Source organism: Staurois parvus, unplaced genomic scaffold, assembly GCF_062004578.1.
Source record: "Staurois parvus isolate SC_StPar_1 unplaced genomic scaffold, SC_StPar_1.0 ptg000022l, whole genome shotgun sequence".
NCBI lineage: Eukaryota > Metazoa > Chordata > Amphibia > Anura > Ranidae > Staurois > Staurois parvus.
In genome coordinates, this window is record NW_028317818.1 from 8,661,381 (window position 1) to 8,687,962 (window position 26,582).

General features: G+C 45.3%; 1 long non-coding RNA gene across 2 annotated transcripts in view; it reads right to left on the minus strand.

Moving 5' to 3' along the window:
- Positions 1 to 13,235: 13,235 nt before the first annotated feature.
- Positions 13,236 to 26,582, minus strand: part of LOC149472194 (uncharacterized) — an 84,780-nt gene continuing 71,433 nt past the window's right edge. For both annotated transcript variants that reach the window (XR_016315334.1, XR_016315332.1), the window contains exon 2: positions 13,236 to 13,406. This is a non-coding gene — a long non-coding RNA (uncharacterized LOC149472194). The remainder of the gene's footprint in view (positions 13,407 to 26,582) is intronic.

Genomic DNA, 26,582 nt, shown 5'->3' on the forward strand with positions numbered 1-26,582 from the left:
GTGGCACTGATTGGCAGCACTGATAGGTGGCACTGATTGGCATTGATAGGTGGCACTGACTGGCACTGATGGGTGACATTGAAAGGCAGCTCAGATGGGCACTGATATGTGGCATTGATGTGCACTGGTATGCACTGATATGTGGCATTGATGTGGCACTGATGTGGCACTGATGGGCACTGGCACATGGCACTGATGAGCACTGACTGCTGGCACTGATGGACACTGACAGGTGGCACTTCTGAGGCCACACCGATCATCAGGGCACACTGATCATCAGTGCCCTGATAATCAGTGTACATGTTCCCTCTGCGGAAAGCCAATTACCGGCTCTGCTCTCCTCTCGAGCTGTCAGCGTGACAGCTCGAGAGGAGAGAAATGCCGATAACCAGCATTTCCGTGTTTACATGTAATCAGCTGTGATTGGACACAGCTGATCACATAACCAAGCTGACATCTTCAGCTCTTTCCGTGATCCGCTGTGTCCACGCGGTGAGAATGGAAGGACGTCATATGACATCCTCCCAAAACGAGAGAACCACCTTGCGCCCGTCATTGTACTATATGGGGGCGTAAGGTGGTTAAAGTGGGTTCATCCTCTGCATTGTGTAAAAAGGCTGTTTGGTCCTGTTTTCTCTGCCCCTCCTCTTGTTCCAATGTCCACCTGATAAGACAGACTGAACCTGTAGTCACATGCACATGCTCAGTTTTGGTGTGTCATGCTGGAGAAGTGTTTTTTTTCTTGGGAGAGTGCTTGTGATCAGCACAGGGCCAATCAGCACTGTCCAGACAGAGGGTCAGGGGTTTCGTATCCTCCTAGAGCAGAAACTCCTCTTACAAGCCATGATTTCCCTGTGAGGCCTAGTGGTTGCATGCTCAGACAGGTGTGTCAGAGAGGCTGGGAGTTTTCAGAAGGTCGAGGCCAGCATCAGAAGACCCATCTCAACCAACTGCTCCTTCGAAGGTAGCGCTACATTTATGTCATTTGTTGAAAGAACAATTTCCTGCAATAACTGACATATAATATAACATAAATAAAACAAAATATAAACTTAATCTAACTTAAAAGTTAACTTCAGTGAGCAACTCATCCATTTTCATTCACAATTTATTCATACTTGGAGAGTAATTAGTCACCCCCACAAGCCTGATGCAGGAGTCCATCATGAGGGCACAACATCTGGTGCTGCAGACTGACTTGCTCAACTAGTTGCAGGCCAGAATGTAGGGCAGAGTACAGAAGTCACTAAGTACAGAGGTCACTAACAGGTAGGGCAGTGTATAGAGGTCAGTAGGATGTTCTGCAGTGTACAGAGGTCAGTAGTATGTAGATCTGTGTATAAAGGTCAGTAGTATGCAGGGCGCTGTATAGGAGTCAGCAGTTTGTCAGGCAGATAATAGGGGACAGTATAGCAAAGGGCACGGTCAGTACAATGGTGTATAGGTAAGTAGGGCAGTGTATGGTGTCAGTTAGTAGAGAAGAGGACTGTTTCAGGTAGTAGGACAGTGAAAGGAGTCAGTTAGTAGGACAGCGGATGGTGTCAGTTAGTAGGAAAGTGAATGGTGACAGTTAGTTGATCAGAGGATAAGGTCAGTTAGTAGGGCAGTGGATGTTGACTGTTAGTAGATCAGAGGATAAGGTCAGTTAGTAGGGCAGTGAATGGTGACAGTTAGTAGATCAGAGGATAAGGTCAGTTAGTAGGGCGGTGGATGGTGACAGTTAGTAGATCAGAGGATAAGGTCAGTTAGTAGGGAGGTGGATGGTGATAGTTAGTAGATCAGAAGATAAGGTCAGTTAGTAGGGAGGTGGATGGTGACAGTTAGTAGATCAGAGGACAAGGTCATTTAGTAGGGCGGTGGATGGTGACAGTTAGTAGGGCAAATTATAAGGTCAGTTAATACGGCGATGGATGGTGACAGTAGGGCAGAGGATAAGTAAATAATTCCAGCTGAAGCCACTGTAAGAGTGTTACAGGTGCTGAGCCTTGGATGATAAGGGGGGTGCAGAGGTGACATCTGTAAATGATGAGGTGGTGGGTGCTTAGGGGGGAAATGTGGAGAGGGGGATGGGTAATTTCATGTTAAGCTATAGTGGAAGGGGGGCTGGGTGCACAGGTGAGAGACGTTGACAGGCTGGTGGGTGCACATGTAAGAGTTACAGAGGGAGGTTCGTTGCACAGATGAGTGTTGTGAAGGAAGACTGGGTGCACAGGCGAAAGCTGTGGACAGGGTGTTGGGAGCATAGGTGAAAGCTATGGACAGGGTAGTGGTTGCACTAGTGAGAGTTTTGGAGGGGGGCTGGTTGCAGAGGTGAGTGGTGTGAACAGTGTGATGAGTGCACAGATGAAAGCAGTGTACAGAGTGGTGGATGCGCTGGTGAGGGCTGTGGACAGGGTGGCGAGCAGGGCTGAAACAAGTATTGTGTGAGGTGGGGAGTGCTCTGTGAGGAGAGTTCCTGCCGCTACAAGCTGACAGGAGTAGTGACAGTGGCATCACTATTTCTGTCAGTTTAGTGCTGAAGGTGACAAGCCAGAGCTGAACAGGAGGAGAGAGACAGCAGGAGGTGTGGGCTGTGCTCTCTCTCCCTTCCAGCTCCATTCTCTTGCCACTGCAGCTCTCCTGGATCAGAACTGTCAGATTGGGACTGTTCAGGTTTGCTTACCTGCATTATCTCCTCCTATCAAAGAATGTGATTAGGGGGGCGGGTAAGAAAACACTATAAAGTCCCGATCTAAAAGCCAGTGGTATCCCCAAGCTGCAATCCTTTGCAACAGCGGCATCTAGCCCTACCAGCTGCTTGTCAAATGTGTTGGAAGTCAGCTTTCCCTTTGCTCCTCCTCAACTCCGATGTGTCAAGATCAAGAGTAGCCTGAGCGGAAGGACATCCCACGGCCTTCTGCTGCACTGCATCTGAGCTCTGTGTGTAAAAGGGAGGGGGAATTGCACTGGGCACATGGGAGGGGGGCAGAGTAACAAACACTTGTGATGGGGATAGCAGTATTTGTGCTAGGAAGGGGAGGGAGAAGAGGATTAATGCTAGATTGGGGGATTAGAATGGATATGTCCTGGAAGAAGGGAAAGGGGATTTGTGCTTGAAATTGGGGGGAATGTGCTAGAAGGGGTGGTGAGGGGGGATTTGTGCTTGGGGGAAAATGGGGCAAAGATTTGTGCTGGGAGGGGGGATTTCATCATGGGGTGGATTTGTAATCCTGGGAGGAGGAGGGATTTTTGTTTGGGGAGATGTTTAGCTTGCAAAAAGCATTTATGAGAGGGGGTAAGCATGCAGTTTGGTGCTTCATTGTTTTTTGTTTGTTTGTTTTTCGGGGGGGGGGAATCAAACACTTCTGGATCATCACAGAAAACTACCACTGAATACCACTCTTTTAAAATATGTACCTTATAGAGCTGCCACAGAAATTCAAATATATGAAAAAGGAAACAAAATCATATATATAACTTCTTAAAGTGGAGTTCCACTCACCCTGTCAAAAAATAAAAGTCAGCAGCTACAAAAACTGTAGCTACTGACTTTTAAAAAACAGCTACTTACCTGTCCCTCAGTCCCGCAGTGTGTCCCCCGTAGCCCGTTTCACCGGCCGTCCTGTGTTCCAGGAGCTGGCATCTTCGTTGTGGGCACCCGGTTGTGACAGCTTGAGGCTTCACAGCCAGGTACCCACTGCACATGCGCGAGTAGCGCTGCGCTTCATGAATGGTCCTGTATTCTTCTGGGACCTGTCACGTGTCCCAAAAGACTACAGGGAGGGATGACATCTTCCGCCTCTGGTCGCCTAGGCGATCAGACCGGAAGTGGGAGCGGGAACCTGTCAAATTTGGGTACTCGCTCCCCCCCACCCCCCAAAGGTACCAATCCTTAATGGGGAGTGGGGGAGCAGTCCTTAAAGTGAAACTTCCCCTTTTGGGTGGTGCTCCACTTTAACAAACAAAAATGTTATTACAAAATTATAAAGACACAAAAAACAAGTGTGAAGTGAAGTCAGGGGTCTCCAAACTTTTCAACCCAAGGGCCACACTGTAGGTTTTACAAACATTCACGGGCCAAAAAAATTATATTTTTAAAAGAATAAACAAAATTTAGATAAATGAATTTGTTTTACTTGGATCTATTTTGTAATCAGCATAAAATGATTGAGAGCAAAACAAAAACAAAGCAAAAACATTTGAAATAAACTTTAGCCTTTAATACGGGTTTAACAAAATTAAAATCAGCCTTCACCTGTCAACACAGATATGGCAATTTAAAATAAACAGCAAAACCTAATGAAAAGAATTTTGTGCTTCATGTTCTTTGACAAATTTAATGCGAACGATGGAGATGATTTTTTTATTTTAAAATTTCACTGAGGTTTCAAGTTTGAGGAGCCAATTATTAAAATGGACCTCAAATGATCATCTGATAAATTTGCCCGATATTTAGACTTGACATACTTCATTTTTGAAAATGTTTGTTTACACAGGTATGTTGTACCAAAAACTGACACAAGTCTACGAGCAAATTGCTTCAAATTTGGAAACTGTTCAGGCTGCAAAGATTTATAAAATATTATCAAATTTCCTTCTTTATATTTGTCTTTCAACATGTCATCTGATTGTAGGTCAATCATTTCAAATTGAAAATGACCTGGGAGTGTTTCAACAATGCAGTCAAATGGATTTTGAAACAGTTTTATTTCATCTGCTTTACCATCAAGATCAGAAAATCGCTCCTGAAATTGTTTTTGTAAGTCCTGAATAATTTCACTTTCCTCATTAAATTTTTCACAACATGGGCAATTAACCAAATTATGTGCTTTCACTTGACCTTCAAATAGCATCAGTTTTTCCCTGAATGACTTGACAAATGCACAAATAGGTCACAAATCAAATTTGTTTCACCTTGCAATTTCAGATTCTGATGATTCATATACTCTGTCAAATCTGTAAAAAAAATGCCAATTTCCAAAGCCAGTCAGTGTTTGATAAAAAGTGGTTCAGGTTGATTCTTTTTTGCGAGAAATTAATTTATTTCTTCCCTGAGCTGAAAGAAGTGTGACAGAACTATTCCACAATTTAGCCATTGACCTGCTGTGTAATAAGACAGGTTTATGTACTTTGAATCAATTTCTTTCAGAAAATCACGAAACTGGCGATGATTAAGCCTATGAGATCAAATGGAATTCACTACTGAAACAACAGGTTTCAGAACGCAAGACATATCCAGATATTTTCCACACAATGCTTGTAGATGGATAATGCAATGCAGAAACATGGGCTTTGAGAATCCACCAACCTCACAAACGTTTGTGATTTGTCCAACCAAACCTTTCTTTGCCCCAGACATGTTTTTTCCTCCATCAATTGTCACACATTGCAGTTTATTCCACTCCAGGTTTAATTCTGTCACAGTTTTTTTCAATTCTTTGAAGATGTCTTCTCCAATTACTGTGCTATGCATGCTATGCCCTGACGCCAATTCCTGCGTGACATTAAATTCCCTGTCAACACTGTGAATGAACACTAAAAGTTGTGATGTATCACACACATTAGTTGATTCATCAAGTGCAAGAGAATACACCTGCATATTTTTTGCTTTTTCTGTAATTTGAAGAACTATATTGCTTCCTATATCCTCAATTCTATGAGCAACAGTATTTGGTGCAAGACTTATAGCTTTGAAAAGATTAGCTTTTTCTGGGCATAACTCTTACACTGCTTCCATGATACACTCCTTTATCAGATCTCCATCAGTGAATGGCTTTCCTCTTTTAGCCAGTGCATAAGCTACAGTGGGGATCGAACGTTTGGGCACCCCAGCTAAAAATTTGTATTAATGTGCATAAAGAAGCCAAGGAAAGATGGAAAAATCTCCAAAAGGCATCAAATTACAGATTAGACATTCTTATAATATGTCAACAAAAGTTAGATTTTATTTCCATCATTTACACTTTCAAAATAACAGAAAAGAAAAAAATGGCGTCTGCAAAAGTTTGGGCACCCTGCAGAGTTAATATCTTGTACTGCCCCCTTTGGCAAGTATCACAGCTTGTAAACGCTTTTTGTAACCAGCCAAGAGTCTTTCAATTCTTGTTTGAGGTATCTTTGCCCATTCTTCCTTACAAAAGTCTTCCAGTTCTTTGAGATTTCTGGGATGTCTGTCACGCACTGCTCTTTTAAGGTCTATCCATAGATTTTCAATTATGTTGAGGTCAGGAGATTGTGAAGGCCATGGCAAAACCTTCAGTTTACACCTCTTGATGTAATCCCCCGTGGATTTCGAGGTGTGTTTAGGATCATTATCCATTTGTAGAAGCCATCTTCTCTTTAACTTCAGCTTTTTCACAGATGGCATCAAGTTACCATCCAAAATTTGATGAAATTTTATTGAATCCATTTTTCCTTCTACTCGTGAAATGTTCCCTGTGCCACTGGCTGCAACACAACCCCAAAGCATGATTGATCCAACCCCATGCTTAACAGTTGGACAGAGGTTCTTTTCATTAAATTCTGTGCCCCTTCTTCTCCAAACGTACCATTGCTCATTCCGGCCAAAGAGTTCAATTTTAACCTCATCGATCTACAGAACTTGTTTCCAAAATGCATCAGGCTTGTCTATATGTTCATTTGCAAAGTTCAAACGATGATTTTTGTGGTGAGGACGTAGAAGAGGTTTTCTTCTGATGACTCTTCCATGAAGACCATATTTGTACAAGTATCTCTTTATAGTGGAATAGTGTACCACAACTCCAGTGTCTGCCAGATCTTTCTGGAGGGATCGTGCAGTCAAACGTGGGTTTTGAATTGTTTTTCTCACAATCCTGCGAGCTGTTCTGTCTGATATTTTTCTTGGTCTTCCAGATCTTGCTTTAACTTCCACTGTTCCTGATAACTGCCATTTCTTAATTACATTTTGAACAGAGGATATTGACATCTGAAAACGCTTTGCTATCTTCTTATAGCCTTCTCCAGCTTTGTGAGCGTCAACTATTTTCAGTTTCAGTTTTCTAGACAACTGCTTAGAAGAACCCATAGTGCTGATTGTTGGGGCAAGGTCAGATGAGTCTGGGCATTTAAAACCTTTGAGATTGACATCATCTGGTCTTCCCAGACGATGATTGAGAACAATCCATGACACTGGCAGGTCTCAACTTTGCAAAGGGGGCAGTGCATGCTATAAATTCTGCAGGGTGCCCAAACTTTTGCAGATGACATTTTTTGTTTTCTGTTATTTTGAAAGTGTAAATGATGGAAATAAAATCTAACTTTTGTTGACATATTATAAGAATGTCTAATCTGTAATTTGATGCCTTTTGGAGATTTTTCCATCTTTCCTTGGCTTCTTTATGCACATTAATACAAATATTTAGCTGGGGTGCCCAAACTTTCGATCCCCACTGTACTTTATAACTGGCTCTGGTTAAAGCTTCATTTTCACTTTTCTTTTGTGTAAATATTATTATTATTATACAGAATTGATATAGCTCCAACAGTTTCGCTTCTCGGCCTTTTGGCTGCGATCTTATGGTTGTAGTCAGAAGGCAGGTAGTAGGGGACCAGCGCCCTCGGCCTTGGCACGTATACCAAGCGTGACTTGCTGCTATAGGGGGTGGCGCTTCCTGAAACCGTCGAGTAGGGATGACCTTACCTGAGCCTCTCCCGAGGGATTGGTGAAGGAGGGTTGCTCGTTGCTGTGGGATGGCTCCTGTTCCACCGGATGCCCCAAACACCGTTCGGGTGATTATTCCAGAGGCCAGGAGGGCCGAATGCGGACTCTACATTGTCCAAAAGAAGATTCTGATGGAGTTGCTGGGCATCGCCCACGAAAATATTTTCTGCGTGCAAGCCTTTCCGGCGAGCGGTTTCTATGATGTCACTTTCTTTCGTCTTGGGGATTTACGGACATGCCTGCTGAGGAAGGCCGAAAAGGAAGATGACCCTTTGCTGAAGGACATTTGTTTCTTGGCCAGTGAGTCAAAGCAGCGTATCCCTGTGACGGTGCAACTTTATAACCCGTTTGTAAGAGAGGAGGAGATTAAAGCTTTCCTGTATCGATACTGTGCGGTGGTCTCTGGTGGAGTAATGCAGACAAATATATTCGGCACGTTTAATGGACAGCGCAAGTATTGGGTCCAGTTAAAGAAGGACGCCGGTGGGATCGGGGGCACGCTCCATCCGCCCCAGGCCTTTTCTATCGGGGCCAACAGAGGGGTCTTGTGGTACCCAGGCCAGCCGCAGTTTTGCCGCAATTGTTTTGCGTTTGGCCATACGAGAGAGCATTGTGACGCCGGAGTCGTATGCCGTAATTGTTTCCAGACGGGACACCGGATGGCAGAGTGTTCAGCTGGAAAAAAATGTCATCTGTGTGGTAGCGGGGGGCATCTTGCAAAGCAATGCCCGTCCGTGGATGGGATTGCTCGCGGCATGGAGAGTGGTCCTGGGGGTGGTGGTGGTAATAGGAGGGTGCTGTCCTATGCGGAAGCCGCTAGAGGCATGGGTGCAGTAACCACACCAGGCACAGACCCAGGGCCTGAACCCAGGGAGGAGGTGGCAGCAGTGGTGGAACCCCCAGCTGTTGAGGGGGTGGAGCCTGGAACAGGGGCCCCGGTAGAGTCGGTCCAACTGCCTGTATCAGAGCCTGATGGGGTGTCCCAAATAGAGTCAGAGCCAGAACCCCGGGTGGAAGTGGTGAGGAAAGCTGAGTCACCGCTTGCAGGGGGGACGGCACTTGAGCAGACACCTGTGGTAGATCCTGGAGGGGTGGTCCATCTGGAGTCAGGGCCCGAACCCAGGGAGGATGAGATGGTGGTGGCAGAATCACAGCTTGTCGAGGAGGTGGTACCAGGCCAGGCGCCTGTAGAGGGTGGAGGAGAGCTGGTGAGAGAGGAGGAGGAGATGGATCAGTCTTTGGGGACCCTCAAGCGGAAGCAGCCAGTTGTGGTCTTGACCCAGATGATTGAGGAGGTTCCTAGTCCTGGTGGGAGGGAGGAGGAGGTGGAGTCGGACTCTTCATCTCAGTCTATAGAGTCTTTTGCAAGCACAAGCACTTCTGAGACCTTGCAGGATCCAGGAGGCTTCAGAAGGCCGGCTGTTGCAGAGGGGGGCTCCAGAGGGAGCAGGATTAGGAGGGAGGGGCTTCGGTCCAGTAAGAAGACCAAGGCCCAGGGAAAAAAGGCTAAAAAATGAAATGTCTTTTGACTAATGTGTCTTTTGTTTTCCTTTCATGCACCTTCGTTTTTCCTCCCTGAATGTTCGGGGACTTCGGTCGGCTCCAAGGAGGGCGTCCGTACTGCATTATCTGTCCCTGCTGTCAACAGATGTCCTTTGCATCCAAGAATGTAACCTCCTGGAGGAACCTGAGAAGGACATTTGGCCATATGGCCCGACAGTTTGGTCTATTGGGACGCAAAAAAACGAGGGTGTTGGTATTCTATTCAAGGGGTGGAGATTTAGAATTCTGGGGGTGGTCCATGTTGTAAGAGGCAGAGCCCTATTGTTGAAAGTGGAGGTAGACGGCTTTGTGTTTAGGATTCTAAATGTGTACGCCCCAGTAAATAGAAACGAAAGGATCTCTTTATTTGAGAATTTGCGGTTCTTCCTGACCGGGAGGGACCCGTTAGCCATTTTAGGCGATTTTAATTGTATTGTGCAAGGGGGGGATAGGAAGAGGGGGTTTGGTGGGAGGGGTAGGGGTGGGGGTCGGGGGTGTGTTGGGAGGGGGGGAGGTGGGGGTGGGGGGGGTGGTGTTGGTGGTGGTGGGGGAAGTGGGGGGTGGGGATGGGGTGTGTGGGGTGGGTGAGGGTGGTGGGGGGGTAGATAAGTCTGGGAAGATCCTCAGAGATATTTGTGAGGACCTGAAGCTATGTGATGCCGGGAAAGGGAAAGGATGTACGTGTTTTTCTGCTAACCATCATACGCAGTCGCGTATTGACTTTTGTTTTTTATCTAGAGAATTCCAGGTGGAGAATTTTTTGATCCAGAGGGCGCCGTTCACGGACCATGGTCGGGTTGCGTGTGGAGTGAGTGTGGATTCGGATCGGGAACATGGTAAGGGGGTGTGGAAGTTGAATGTGGAGTTGTTAGAGGATGAATGTGTGCGGAATGAGTACAGAGTGTTGTTTGGGAGGTGGGAGAAAAGGTTGTTAGATTTTGAGAGTGTGGTGGGGTGGTGGGAGTGGGTGAAGGCGAACACTAAAGCCTTTTTCGTGAGGAAGGGATGTGAGCTGGTGAAGAAAGCTAGAGAAGAGTATGATTGGTGGCAAAAGAGATTGGAATGTTTGGAGAGGAGGAGAGAATGGGGTGAGAGTGTGAATGAGGAAGTGGCAGAGGCAAAAGAGAAAATCAGGAGATTTATGGTAACAAAAGGCAAAGCGATTATGGCACAGGCAAAGGCTGCTGTAAAGGAACTCAACGAGAAATGCACGAGGTTTTTTTTCAAGAAGGTATATGGAGGTAAAAGTGAGTTGGTGACTGTATTGGATGAGGATGGTCATGAGGTGAGTGGGAATAAGAGAGTGAAAGAGGAGGTGTGGAAGTTCAATGGGAAGTTGTTTGCAGAGAAGGAAAGAGATATGAGTGCGGAAGAGGATGTGTTAGAGAGTGTGGAAAAGTGTTTGGAGAGAGAGGATAGAGAGTTTTTGGAAGAGGATGTAGGTTTGAGCGAGGTTGAGAGGAGTTTGAAGGAAATGAAGAATGGGAAGACGCCTGGATTGGATGGTTTGCCGGCTGAGTATTATAATGTGTTCTGGGATATGATCGGTGGATGGGTGTATAGAATGTGTGTGCAAGTGTTGAAGGATGGGAGAGTGCCAAAAAGTATGACTGAAAGCTTGATCATATTGATTTATAAAAAAGGTGAAAAAAGAGACCTAAAAAATTGGAGGCCTATATCTCTTTTAAATGTTGACTACAAATTAATTGCCAAAGTCATCGCTAATAGGTTGAAAGGAGTGATTGAGGGAATGTTAGGTGAAGAGCAAGCGTGTGCGGTACCCGGGAGGATGTTAAGTGAGAGTTTGGTTTGTTTGAGGGATGTATTGTGGGATGTGAGGGAGCGCAAGCAGGTAGCGGCTGTTGCGACGATAGATTTCGAGAAAGTGTATGATCGGGTGGTGCATGGTTTCATGTGGAAGGTTTTGGAGAAAATGGGGGTGCCTGAGAGGATGATTGGGTGGATAAAGAGTTTGTATGCTGGGATCCGGAGTAGAGTGCAGGTGAATGGTTGGGTGACTGAGGATGTGGATGTCAGATCGGGAGTAAGGCAGGGGTGTCCCTTGTCCCCGGTCTTGTTTGTTTGTGTGATTGAGCCTTTGATCAGAATGATTGCGAGAGATAAATGCGTGAGTGGAGTGGTGATACCCGGAAGTGGTGGGAGAATGTTGAAGATCATTGGCTATATGGATGATGTGACGGTGGTATGCAGGGATGTAAGAAGTTTGAAAAGAGTGAGGTTGTTGATGGATATTTTTTGTTTGGGGAGCGGTTTTAAAGTTAATTTGGATAAATGTCAATGTAAGTTTTTTGGAGATTGGAAGGAGATTGGACAGTGTGGTTGGAGAGTGTGTATGGGTAGCATAAAAGTGTTGGGTGTGCGTTTTGAGAGGGACTTGTATGGGAGAGAAAGTTGGGAAGAGGTGGTGGGGAAAATCAGGAAATGAATCGCGTTTTGGTCTTTGAGGGCTTTGACTTTGGAAAGGCAAGGTGTTGGTGACCAAGGCGGTACTGATGCCAATATTACTGTTTTTGTATAGTGTTTTTCCGGCTCAGGACAGGGTCCTGAGAAGGATCGTGAGATTGATCTTTCAATTTTTTTGGTCTTCTAAAGCAGAAAAATTAAAGCGAGAGAAAGTTGTGAAGAGTAAGATGAATGGTGGGAAGGGAATGGTGTGGATTGAGAGATGGCTGTTGGTAAGGTATGTGAGTATGTGTGTGCGTTTGAGTGAGAAGGAGAGTATGGCAGGATGCATGGCAAAGTATTGTGCTGGAAGTGTGTTGCGTAAGCTGGGTTGGTACGAGGTGGAGTTGAGAAAGCCGGTGTGTTTCAGGGCACCTTGGTTTTACTTAAAAATTGCGAAAGGAGCTGAAAAATTTGCGTTGAGTGGGATAGCGAAAGAAATGTGGAGTGATTGCAAGAAGATATGTAAGAAGTTGGATGAGAATGAGGTGATGGAAGGGATAGGTGGTTTGAGGTCAGTTGAATGTGAGAAAGTATGGAAGAATGTGTGTTATGGGGAGTTAGATAATCGTCAGAAAGATATTGCATGGATGGGGGTGCATAAGTGTTTGCCTGTGAGGATGTTTCAGAGACGGCGTGGGATGTGTGCGACTGAGAGGTGTCCGAGGAGAGGCTGTGTGGGGATTGAAAGTGTTGAGCATGTGTTTTGGAAGTGTAGGTATGTGGTAAAGGTGTGGAGATGTTTGGGGGGTATGATTGAGGGGTTGGTGGGAGTGAAAGGGGTGACGTATGAGATGGTGATGTTTGGTCTATGGCAGTTGGGAAAGAATGATGGGAGAGTTTTATGGATTTTGGTGAATTGTGTGAAGGAATGTTTGTGGGATGTACGGAATATTTTGTTGTTTAAGAAAGAGGTGGTGAGTGTGCGTGATTGTGTGGCCATGGTCCGTGGACGGGTGTATAATTATGGGTACCTTGACTGCAAGAAGCTGGGTGCTGCTAGTGCAAACGAGATTTGGAAGTTTGCGTCATGGAAGAGATGGTTCGTGGTCTGATGGGAACTTTCTTTCTCCATGAGTTGCAGGAAGTTTGACGTTTTCTCCCTCTTTTGCAGTCTGAAGGTAGATAGATGCCTGATGGTCGTTCAGAAGTCTGGAATTCGCAGGAATCTGTGAGCCTTGTGGCTTGATTTTTTCTTCTTCCTTTTTGAAGATATTAAAATTTGTATGGCTTTTGTCTATGCATCTTTACATGTTTAAATGAAGATGAAACTTACTTTCCCCTTTTTGTCCTAGGTGACATGATCAATGGAGGGACAGTACCGTTTGAGGGATGGCTAGAGGATCTTTGTCTAGTTTTGAGGGTCAGCTTTGAAGGGACAGAACCTTTCTTGGACATACACCTTGGAACTTTGCGGCATCACATATTGTTGGAAATTGAAGTTATTTTTGCTTTTGCATATATTTGCATATATGTATAATATGCTATGCATGTAATTTGGCCTTTATGGCTTGTAAAAAGTGTATTCTGGTGTGAGCTGGAAAAAAAGAAACAGACACATCTGACAAAATATTGTTGTACTTTTTATTTTTTTTGGTGTATTTTGTTTTTTATTGTATTTTTTTCATGTACAAGTTTGTTTACACTTTTGTATATTCTTTGGAATTTTGAAGAGTTTTTTTTTTTCGGTGGTTTTTTTCTCTTTTGTAATTTCTTTGCCTGTGATCTTGTGTGATGTAACCTGTAACATGGCAAAAAATTGTGATTACTTTGTATATTTACTTTGAAATTTTCCAATAAAAAAAAAAAAAATTATTATTATTATACAGAATTGATATAGCTCCAACAGTTTGCGCAATGCTTAACAAAATGAAGGTAGACATTCCAGTTACAATACAATTTGGTACAAGAGGAAACAGAGGGCCCTGCTCATTAGAGTTTACAATCTAGGAGGAAGGGTTGAGTGACACAAAAGGTAATAGCTGTGGGGGGATGAGCTGAAGGAGGAAATAAATGGTGGTTTACTAGGTAGAAGTAGGATAGGCTTCTTTAAAGAGAATGGTTTTCAGGGATCGTCTAAAGGTGGATAGATTACACAGGTCTGCGACTAAAAAGCTGTTTGATTTTTTTCATCTAATTTCAATGTATTTTGGTGTGCTGAAAACAAATAAAATATTGAAAAAACTCCTAGACGTCATGATTTGCCACAAAATGCAAAATTGTCTTCAATTTTATAAAATTTTTGAATTTTTGGTATTTTTTTTATATTTTGGGTTTTTAACCAAATTTAAAGTACAAATGAATATTAATTAATTCACATAAGTGCATTTAAGATATAAAATGACAAAAAACCTTAAAGGGGTTGTCCGAGTTATGTAAAAAAAAATATAGCACTGTAAATCTGATGGTCAGCAATATATACATAAGCTAAGCAAGTTTTAGGGAAAAAAATTATATTTCTTAATTTCCCTAGTTCTCTTCTGGCCCTTTGTTGTTATTTGCAGGTAAACAATCTCTGCCCCTCCCCCCTGCAAGGGGAGTGAATACAAGTGCTGCTCTGAGTGACATGTCTGACTACTGGGATACTCAGCAGCATGCTGTATGTGTAAGCCTCAGCCCTGAGTCTGTGCTTCTAATGGTAGAAGGGGTTAATCTTTCCTGAAGAATCCAGTGGGAGGGAGACACAGGGCAGATAGCAGCAGTTCCAGTCAGTGCAAGGGGGCGTGGCCAGCACTGTGACGTCTCGTGTACAGACACAGAGCTGCTCTCTCCTGCAGTCCACACTTGTGCATGAATCATCATCAGGTTCTTGGTTCTAGGCTGTTCACACTTTTTCATCGCAGTTCGTGTTAGCTCGCCATTCCTCAACCGTTATGTTATGGCTCCGCGAAAGTGTATTAATTCACCAGACAGTTTCTTTTTCATCTGTGGTGAATATACAGTGTTGAAGCAACAGCAGAATATTCCAGACTTTGTGAAAAAAGTATACTTTGCATACTTTGGACTAAAAATTGGAGACTAAGATAAAGTTTGGGCGCCTCATAAAGTGTGCAAACGGTGTGTTGAGGACCTCCGAAACTGGTTCAAGGGTAAGAAAAAATCTTTCCGTTATGGGATTCCTATGGTATGGCAAGAGCAAAAGAACCATAGTGACGACTGTTACTTTTGTTCATGCGATGTGAAAGGGTAGCATTCCATTTCATACCCCAATCTTCACTCAGCAATTCATCCCATCCCCCATGGCACAGATATACCAGTACCCAAGCCCCCTGCTACCTTGGAAGAGATACCTAGCTCCGATGAAAGTGAAGTCATACCTGAACCAGATGACGAATCAAGTTCTGACTTTGAAGATGATACAAGACCAAAATTGTTTTCTCAGGAGGAGATGAATGATTTGGTAAGAGACTTGAATCTTCCCAAAGATGCCGCTGAGTTACTCAGATCAAGGCTGAAAAGCAGGAATTTATTGTTGGCAGGAGTGTCATCTTCATGGTTCAGATATCATGAAAAGGAGTTCGTTCCTAACTTCGCCCAGGAAGACAAGTTGGTTTATTGCATCGATGTCAAAAGTTTGATGGGTCAATTTAAAATCCAATATGATTCAGAGCAATGGCGTCTTTTTATAGATTCTTTAAAAAGAAGTCTCAAAGCAGTTTTACTCCACAACGGTGGTTTTTACGCTTCCATACCTGTAGGTCATTCCGTACACTTGAAGGAAACCTACGAGAAATTGGAATTGGTTCTTCATAAACTTAAATATGAAGACCATGGATAGCAAGTGTGTGGGGACTTGAAGGTCTTGTGCATGCTGCTCGGACAACAAGCTGGGTATACCAAATACCCTTGTTTTCTGTGTCTATGGGACAGTCGAGACCAACAAAATCACCAAGAAGAGTTGGCAGCCGAGGGTGCTAACAGTCGGTGAAAAAAATGTCCTCCGAGAAACTTTGGTACCTTCCCATAAAGTTCTTCTACGACCTCTCCACATAAAATTGGGATTGATGAAGCAATTTGTAAAATCACTTCCAAGAGATGGAGAATGCTTCAAATACTTGGTCACCAAGTTTACAGGCTTGTCAGAGGCAAAATTGAAGGAAGGTGTGTTCGTTGGACCAGACATTAGAAGGCTTATAGTTGATCAAGAGTTTGTCAATACCATGACAGATCCTCAAAAAGAAGGGTGAATTGCATTTAAAGAGGTCGTACAAAATTTTTTAGGCAATAACAAAGATCCTCACTACAAAAAGATAGTCAGAACAATGCTGAAAGCATTTCAAGCTTTAGGTTGCCTGATGAGTTTGAAAGTACATTTCCTCCAGTCCCACCTTGACTACTTTCCTGAAAATTTGAGAGCTATGAGTGAGGAACAAGGTGAACGATTCCACCAAGACATTAAAGAGATGGAAAGGAGATATCAGGGAAAAATGGAGCATTACAATGATGGCAGACTACTGTTGGATGCTTCAGAGAGACATTCCAGATGCTACTCACAAGAGTAAATGCACCAAGAGGAGCCTCACAGAGAAGAAGAATCAAGTTTAGTGTGTGTAGGTGAGCTCATTTCAGTTCAAAAAAGGATTTTCATGAAATAATTGTAATAAAACTTAAATTTTATAAGTCTATTTCCATTTATTTTGAGGTATTGCCTTATTTAACATAGTTACCTAAATTGTCAGGAAACGTGATTTCCTATGACAAAATGGAGGTCATTTTTGGATTCAGTGCACCAAAAAACATAAAGATTATGTGGAATAACCAAAACAGCTCTTGAAAAATTTTTTTTGAAGACCTGTGTTAGGAGACAGCCAAACAGATTGGGGTAGGGAGTTCCATAGGATGGGAGAAGCTCGGGAGAACTCCTGGAGGAGAGCATGGGAGGAGGTGACACTGGAACTGGAGAGCAGAAAGTCTTGGGAGCTTTTTGGGAAAGCAAATTGCGTTGCATCGATTTAAATTTTTCTAAACACTGTGTTCCTGTGACTTTGGAATAACTTTGCTCATGTTTTGTTTCATAGTGCCGCTCAACACCCTCCCACCTCCACGTCCTACTGCAACCCCCACAACTTAGTATCTGTCCCCCTGCTCCCTAAAATCTCCCCCCCCCCCCCGTTTTCATGTGCACTCCTGAACGCCCGTTCGGTGTGCAACAAGCTTACCGCCATCCACGACCTCTTTGTTTCCCGTTCCCTCAACCTCCTAGCGATCACAGAAACCTGAATCCAGCCCACTGACTCTACCTCCCCTGCTGCACTCTCCTATGGATGTCTCACCTGGACCCACTCACCCAGGCCTAACGGTCGTAAAGGTGGTGGGGTTGGTCTGCTCCTGTCACCGCAGAGCACCTTCCGAGTCCTCCCAAACCCCCCCCTCCCTATCCTTCTCCTCCTTCGAGGCCCACTGCGTCCGACTATTCTCCCCAACCCCCCTGAAGATTGCTGTGATATACCGGCCTCCTGGATCTATACCCCGCTTCCTGGATGACTTCTCCTCCTGGCTACCCTTCTTCCTCTCCTCTGAGCTACCCACCATCATCCTTGGGGATTTCAACATCCCTGTCAACCTCGACAACCCAGACACAGCCCGTCTCCTCCACCTAATCTCCTCCTTTGCACTTGCACAGTGCATACAATCCACCACCCACTCTGACGGAAATATCCTGGACCTTGTCTTCTCCAACCGCTGCGCTCCCCACAACCTCACTAACACCCCCTTCCCTCTCTCTGACCACAACCTGATCACCTTCTCTATCTCCTCGTCCTCCAACGCCTACCCCTCCAAATGTCACACTACTACCAGCCGTAACCTCTGCAACCTTAACCCTGCCTCCCTCCACTCTGCAGCTGACCAACTCCACGACCGCATCCTCCCCCTGTCCTGCCCCGACTTGGCTATGACCGCCTACAACAATGCGCTCTCAACAGCCCTTGACTCACTAGCGCCTTTAACCACACGCAACATCAGACCCCGACCGCTCCAGCCCTGGCAGACTGATCACACCAAAACCCTGAAACGACAAAGTCGTGCCCTGGAGCGATAATGGCGTAAAACCAAATCCCAACAAGCCTTCACCCGCTATAAATCTGCCTTCCGCACCTACACCTCCTCCCTCCATGCTGCCAAACAGGCCTACTTCTTGACCCTCATCAAGGCCCTCTCCTCCAATCCTCGCCGACTCTTCTCTGCCTTCAACTCTCTACTCTCTCCACCCCCACCTCCACCCAGCACCTCACTCACTGCCCTTGAGATTGCCAATCACTTCAAAAACAAGATTGACACAATTCGCAAGGACATTGCCGCAACTCACACGCCCTCTCAACCCGTCCCCTCTCACACAGCTACCCCCTTATCCCCCCTCCCCCTCGACATAACCCGCAGGGACTTCGTCACTGCTCAAACTCTCTCCAACCCCCTTCACCCTCACTCAGCTACCCCCTCATCACCCCTCTCCCACGGCCCCACCACTGCTCTGACCTCCTCTTCCACCCCACCCTACATTCCTCATACTGAAGCTCAACCCACACTCCGCACCTTTGACCTTACTACCATCGAGGAAGTCTCCAAGATCCTCTCTGATGCCCGCCTCACCACCTGCCCCCTCGACCCTATCCCCTCACAACTCCTACGACCTTCCTCCTCCTCCATCCTACGCTCCCTCACCCACATCTTCAATCTCTCCCTCTCCTCAGGCACTTTCCCCTCCCCTCTGAAACATGCACACATAACCCCCATACTTAAAAAGCCCTCCCTGGACCCCAATGACCCGAACAACCTCAGACCCATCTCCCTGCTCCCATTTACATCTAAACTCCTCGAGCGCCTAGTCTACACCCGCCTATACTCTCACCTCAACGACAACAACCTCCTCGATCCCCTACAGTCCGGCTTCCGTCCCCTACACTCCACCGAAACTGCCTTACTCAAACTCTCCAACGACCTGCTAACCGCCAAAGCTAATGGCCACTATTCAGTGCTCCTACTCCTTGACCTCTCTGCGGCCTTCGACACAGTCGACCACCCCCTCCTCCTCAAAAAACTACACTCCCTCGGCCTCAGAGATTCTGCTCTCTCCTGGCTCTCATCCTACCTGTCACAACGCTCCTTCAGCGTTACCTATAATGCTACCACCTCCCCCTCACTCCCCCTCTCTGTTGGGGTCCCTCAAGGCTCTGTCCTCGGGCCCCTTCTCTTCTCCATCTATACCTCCTCCCTTGGCCAACTGATACACTCTCACGGCTTCAACTACCACCTCTATGCCGACGACACACAAATCTATCTCTCAACCCCCCACCTCACCCCCTTGGTCTCAGCCCGAATCACACACCTACTGAGCGACATATCAGACTGGATGTCGCTCCACTTCCTTAAATTGAACCTCTCCAAAACCAAGTTTCTTGTCTTTCCCCCAGCCCGGACACCACCCCCCATTGATTTCTCCGTCACATCCAACAACGCTACCATCAAACCCGCCCTGCAGGCCAGATTACTGGGTGTCATTCTGGACTCCAACCTATCCTTCCAGCCCCAAGTCCAATCTTTAACAAACTCGTGCAGACTCCACCTCCGCAACATCGCCAAAATCCGCACGTTCCTAACCCCAGAAACCACTAAACAGCTCATCCACTCCCTCATCATATCACGACTCGACTACTGCAACTCCCTCCTCACTGGCCTGCCTCGCCGCTGGCTATCCCCGCTTCAGTCCATCCTGAATACGGCTGCCAGACTCATTCACCTTTCCAACCGCTCTGTCTCCGCCACCCCCCTCTGCCAATCCCTCCACTGGCTTCCGATTGCGCAACGGATCAAATTCAAAATCCTAACGCTGACGTACAAAGCTGTCCACCATACTGCCCCGAACTACATCACTAACCTAATATCCAAGTCCTGCCCAGCACGCACACTCCGCTCCTCACAAGACCTCCTCCTCTCTAGTTCCCTGATCTCCTCCTCCCATGCCCGCCTCCAGGACTTCTCCAGGGTGTCACCCATCCTCTGGAACTCCCTGCCCCAACCCATCAGATTATCACCTACTCTCCTCTCCTTTAGGCGCACCCTGAAAACCCATCTCTTCAGGGAAGCCTACCCCACCCCCTGCTAACTTGCCGACCTCCTCCACTCTTCCTACCACTCCATCCCCCACAGCTATCTCCTCCTGTGCCACCACCCCCTCCCTCCTAGATTGTAAGCTCGAAAGAGCAGGGCCCTCGATCCCCTCATGTTTTGCATTGTATTGGTATTGTTCTGTCACATGTTCTGTCCCCCTTTGTAATGTACAGCGCTGAGCGAACTATTGGCGCTTTATAAATACTGTATAATAATAATAATAATAATAGTGCCAACGCAAATTATACTCTGTCAAAACTGCAACAGTTTCATTGCATATGAGACACAAGGCTTTATGCTCTATTGTTCATTACACAGGAGTCCACCATTACAACAAAGTCCCCCCTTACATCAGTGCCCCCATCAGAGTCCCTCCTTACGTCAGTGTCTTCCTCAAGATGCTCCTTTACATCTGTGTCCCCATCAGAGCCTTTCCGCACATCTGCATCCCCATCAGAGACTACTTTCACATCTGTGTCTCCATCAGAGCTGAAAGCATATCTGTGTACCCATCAGAGCCAAAAGCACATCCGTGTCCCCATCAGAGCTTTCCACACATTCATGTCCCTATCAGGGTCTTCTTGCATGCCTGTGTCCCCATCAGAGAATCCTTGCACATCTGTGTCTCCATCAGAGCCGAAAGCACATTTGTGTCACCATCAGAGCTGATAGCAGATCTGTGTCCCCATCAGAGCTTTTCACACATCTATGTCCCTATCAGAGGCTTTCCTCACATCTGTGTCCCGATCAGAGCCTTTCTACACAGGCCGTGTCCACATCAGAGCCTTTCCACACATATGTGTCCCTGTCAGAGCCTTTCCACACATCTGTGTCCCCATCATAGCTTTTCACAAATCTATGTCCTCATCAGAGCTTTCCACACATCCATGTCCGAATCAGAGACTTCTTGCACATCTGTGTCCCCATCAGGGCTGTCCACACATCTGTGTCCTCATCGAAATTTTTCGCACATCTGTATCATCATCAGAGTTTCCTTGCACATGTCTCCATCAGAGCCAAAAGCACATCTGTGTCTCCATCAAACCTTTCCACAAATTCTTGTCCCTATCAGAGTCTCCTTGCATGCCTGTGTCCCCATCAGAGACTCCTTGCACTTCTGTGTCTTCATCAGAGCTTTCCGCACATTTGTGTCCCCATCAGAGCTTTCCACACATTCGTGTCCCCATCAGAGACTCCTTCAACTTCTGTGCCTTCATCAGAGCTTTCCGCACATTCGTGTCCCCATCAGAGCTTTCCACACATCCATGTCCCCATGAGAACCTTTTCGCACATCCGTGTCACCATCGGACTTTTCCACAAATGTGTGTCCCCATCAGAGTCTCCTTTTACACCTGTGTCCCCATCAGAGACTCCTTGCACATTGGTGTCCCCATCAGAGCTTTTCACACATCCGTGTCCCCATCAGAGCTTTCCACACATCTGTGTCCCCATCAGAGCTTTCCGCACATCCGTGTCCCCATCAGAGCCTTTTCGCACATCCGTGTCCCCATCAGAGCCTTTCTACACATCCATGTCCCCATCAGAGCCTTTCCGCACATCTATGTCCCATCAGAGCTTTCTGCACATCCGTGGCTCATCAGAGCTTTCCACACATCCTTGTCCCCATCAGAGCTTTCCCCACATATGTGTTCCATCAGAGCTTTCCCCACATCCATGTCCCATCAGAGCTTTCTACACATCTGTGTCCCCATCAGAGCCTTTCCGCACATCCGTGTCCCCATCAAAGCCTATCCACACATCCATGTCCCCATCAGAGCCTTTCTGCACATCCGTGTCCCCATCAGAGCCTTTCCACACATCTGTGTCCCCATCAGAGCTTTCCCCACATCCATGTCCCTATCAAAGCCTATCCACACATCCATGTCCCATTAGAGCCTTTTTTTCTGCACATACATGTCCCCATCAGCGCCTTTCTGCACATCCATGTCTCCATTAGAGCTTTCCCCACATCCATGTTCCATCAGATCCTTTTCCGACATCCTTGTCCCCATCATAGTTTCCCCCACATCCATGTCCCCATCAGAACCTTTCCGCACATCCGTGTCCCCATCAGCACCTTTCCACACATCCGTGTCCCCATCAGAGCCTTTCCGAACATTCGTGTCCCCATCGGAGCCTTTCCGCACCTCTGTGTCCCTATCAGTGCCTTTCTGCACATCCATGCCCCCATCAGTGCTTTTTTGCACATCTGTGTCCAAATAAAAGTCTCCCCCATATTTGTTTCCCCAATCAGCGTCTCCCCCATATCTGTGTCACCAGAGTCTCCCCCATATCAGTGTCCCCCATTTCTGTGTCCCCATCAGAGTCTCCTGGATGGGGTGGTAGCACATTTACCTCCAGCACTCTAACACAACCTCTTACCACCAGCACTCTAGCACAGCTCTCCCGTACCTCCTGGCTCCCGCCCGCTGCTAATGAATGCGGAAGGATTGCTGATTTAAACAGCAGGCGGGACGTGCTGCACTGATGATGTCATGGGTTGCTAGGACACCAGCAGTCCTAGAAACCAATTTCTGCACAGCTTGCCAGTATGGGAGGGCTTTTGTGTGCTGCTCAGACATGCAGACTGGGAGAAAATCCCAAGAAGGGATTTTAAAAAGGCAAGCAGACTGGCAGTGCTGTGTCAGCAGAGCCTGGGTGAGCTGCAGGCCATAGAAAACACACAGACGGGCCGGTGTTTAGAGACCCCTGCTTTAACCACTTCCTGTCCGGACACTTTTACCCCCTTCCTGTCCAGGGCAATTTTCAGCTTTCAGCGCTATCACACTTTGAATGACAATTGCGCGGTCATGCAATACTGTACCCATATGAATTTTTTACCATTTTTTTGAGACAGATAAAGCTTTATTTTGGTGGTATTTATTCACCGCTGGGATTTTTATTTTTTTTACTATGTAAATGAAAAAGTCCAAAAATTTTGAAAAAAAGTGTTTTTTTTAATAAAATTTTGCAAATAAATAATATTTCATCCTAAATCTTGGCCAAAATTTATTCCATTATTTTTTTAGTAAAAAAAAAAATCCAAATTAGTTTATAACCAAACATTATAATTTTTAAACATTTTTTTTTACATTTTTATTTTATTTTTTTTTATATTATTTTTTATTTTTATTTTTTATTTTTACATACTGTCACCCTAGCAGTACAGTGTCACCATGGTGACACTGTACTACTTGTGGGGGGTGATGAAGATTTTTTGTTTTGTTTTTTTACACTGATTGCTTTTACACCCATATAGGATGTAAAAGCAATCATTTCTCTTTCTCTCTGTCTGCATTCTTGCAGTCATTGAGAAATACTGAGTGAGCTGTGATTGGTCACAGCTTGTCACATGGTACAAGGCTGTTGTGAATAGCCTTGTACCATGTGACCTCTGTGATCATTCACAGATTTCACACGTAGTAAGCAATGATGTCACAAGTGACATCTTGCTTACTACTTTGCATGTGATCACTGATTCGCCAATCAGTGATCACATGACCGGGACCTCGTACAGAGGTCCCGTCCGACGATCGGTGTTTCACTGTGTCCGGAGGACACAGCGGACACCGGATCGCGGTGGTGCGCGCTCCTAGGGAGCGCGCACAGCTAGAAAAGGCGGGTGCCGTTTAGGAACGGCAACCCGACCTTGGACTGCCACCGCCTTGCCGTTTATAAACAGCAGGCGGACGGCAAGAGGTTAAGTAAAAATAAATAGATACTTCCTAATATGTGGATATAAAAGCTTACTCATAAAGAACATTTTAAAAGTAAACAATGAGGATGTAGTGATCATATAGAAATAGTTGTATTCTCTTAAAGTAACAAAATGTCCCTTAAATGTTTACAAAGTAGGATAATAGGTCATTTTGTGAACAAAACAATTGTAGAACAATCAATCAAAACTATAGTAGGTCAGCCACTTCATCCATTGAGACAATATAATTATAAATCCTTTAGATCAAATTCAAGAAGAACAGAGACCACAGAGAGAACTCTTAAAGAGGAGCTCCAGGCTTCTCTCAAATTATTAAAAGTCAGCAGCTACAAATATTGTAGCTGCTGACTTTTGAAATAAGGACACTTACCTGTCCATGGTCCAGCGCTGTCTTCACCTGGGCTAGTTCTTCACTAGCCTCTGCTGGCATAGCAAATAAGGAAAACCAGAAAGTAAGCCTTGCAGCTTCACAGCTGGTTCCCTACTATGCATGCGCGAGTCGCACTGCACCTTGTGAATGGTCTCTTATTCTTCTGGGACCTGTGAAGTGTCCCAGAAGACTGCAGGGGGAAGGGCTGGGGGGCAAACTGGCTGGAAGTGGGAGCAGGTACCTGTCAAAACCAGGTACCCTCTCCCCCCAAAAGGTGCCAAATGTGGCAGTGGAGGAGGGGTGCAAACAAGCGGAGCATCCCCTTTTGGGTGTAACGCCGTCTTAACTGTCCAAATCTTCCAAGCATAAAACTGCATCCATGAACTAAGACCAGGACATGGAAGTGACATAGCAGGTCTGTAGCCACTGTGTAGATGTTATCCAAGAAATTTGAACATTCCAAATATGAAGGAAGTCTGAAGGTGGATTTAACTTGTAATCTATAAAAGAGAAAGTCCACACATAGACTTCTACAGGGACCAACAGTATCCTCAGGTCTCCAGGTGGATTTAACCTAAGATGGATGGCACAGAGATAGCCATATAATGATTTCTACAGGGACCATCAAGGCAGCATATATGTGGCTTCACAAGATCTTCAGGTCTCCAGGTAGATTTCACCTGTAGTTGATAGCTTAAGCATGTCCACACACACATTTCTACAGGGACCACCGAGACCATATATGTATGCCTTAGATGTCTACATACTGTATATGGTCTACTTTTATACTTTTATTTTATACAGTATATGCATGGCTTAGATGTCACCCATCCAATTGGAGCCCATTAGACGGATGACCATAGAAAGAAAACATATAAAAATGCACTCACTATTAAAGCTCATAACGTTTAAAGTGGCAAAGGATTAATTCCAGATGTAGAGACAAGAGTCCATCCATCATAGAAGGGTATAGAGAGCACTGCCACAGGATCCAATGGGGGAAGACTGACATCTCACCGGTTTGTTGGTATTCCAACTTCCTCAGAGATTGCCCCCACTGCGACATACCCTTCAGATGAGTTTAATTTACTCTCGGTATTGAGTATGTGCTTTGCTTTTATCTTATGATTTAACTATTTGTGCAATAATAAAATTACAGTATATACAGTAATTTTAACACATGATTGTTTGCATACCTTAAAAATCACAGGTTGAATTTTTTTGTAATTTTGGTTCAATGTCTAATTAGGATGTGATTCACTTTTATATCTTAAGCCCTCTTTTGTTTTATATGCTGCTTTAATAAAATATAATTTGTAGGTATATGGGCTGCTATATTTGTGTGCTGTGCATACAGTGAGTAGACTCAGGTTACTATTTATGCACCTTTAAATGTCAGGGCAGTACAGCTCCATCTACTGTTCTCTGGTGCGTGCTATGCACGCCACATCATTCTTATGCTCTAATAATAATTATGCTCTCATTCATTATTCTCTAATAATCATCATTTTCCCTTTATGGTATATTTTTGTCAGATAGGTTATTACCCTTTTCTATTAAAAAGAAAACTGTTATAATTAATCAGTTCAGTTAAAGTCTTTCTGAGCTGTCCCTTGAAATAATGAACAGATGGTACAGTTCTAGAAAAAGCTATATTTACACTGTGTACAATGGTTGCTACAGTAGCAATATGTTTATTGTGTTATTTGCTTCCTCCTTCCTCTGAAACATTGAAGGATATTATCACAAAATCAATATACGTAACAGAACCGAATAGTTCACAGGCAACTGGAAAATACTGTATATACACTATATTGACAAAAGTATTGGGACACCTCGCCAATTCATTGGATTCAAGTGTTCTAATCACCCCCATTGCCACATGTGTATAAAATCAAGCACCTAGGCATGCAGACTGCTTCTATAGACATTTGTGAAAGAATGGGTCACTCTCAGGAGCTCAGTGGATTCAAGCATGGTACCGTGATAGGTTGCCACCTGTGCAATAAGTCATCCGTGAAATGTCCTTGCTACTAAATATTCCACGGTCAACTGTTAGTGGTGTTATAACAAAGTGAAAGCATCCGGGAACAACAGCAGCTCAGCCACGAAGTGTTAGGCCATGTAAAATGACAGAGCGGGGTCAGTGCATGCTGAAGCGCACAGTGTGCAGAAGTCGCCCAAAGTCTGCAGAGTTAAAGACTCTGTTATAGACTCTGTTAAAGAGTCTGTTATGTTATAAGTTATAGAGCTAAAGACCTCCAAACTTCATGTGGCCTTCAGATTGGGTTTCCATGACTGAGCAGCTGCATTACCTTATATCACCAAGTGCAATGCAAATTGTCTGATGCTGTAGTGCAAAGCACGCCACCACTGGACTCTAGAGTAGTGCAGACATGTTCTCTGGAGTGACAAATCACACTTCTCTGGAAGTCTGATGAACATGTCTGGGTTTGGCGGTTGCCAGGAGAACGTTACTTGTCTGACTGCGTTGTGCCAAGTATAAAGTTTGGTGGAGGGGGGATTATGGTGTGGGGTTCTTTTTCAGGGGCTGGGCCCCTTAGCTCCAGTGAAGGGAACTCTTAAGGCGTCAGCATACCAAGACATTTTGGACAATTTCATGCTCCCAACTTTGTGAGAACAGTTTGGGGATGGCCCTTCCTGTTCCAACATAACTGCACACCAGTGAACAAAGCAAGGTCCATAAAGACATGGATGAGCGG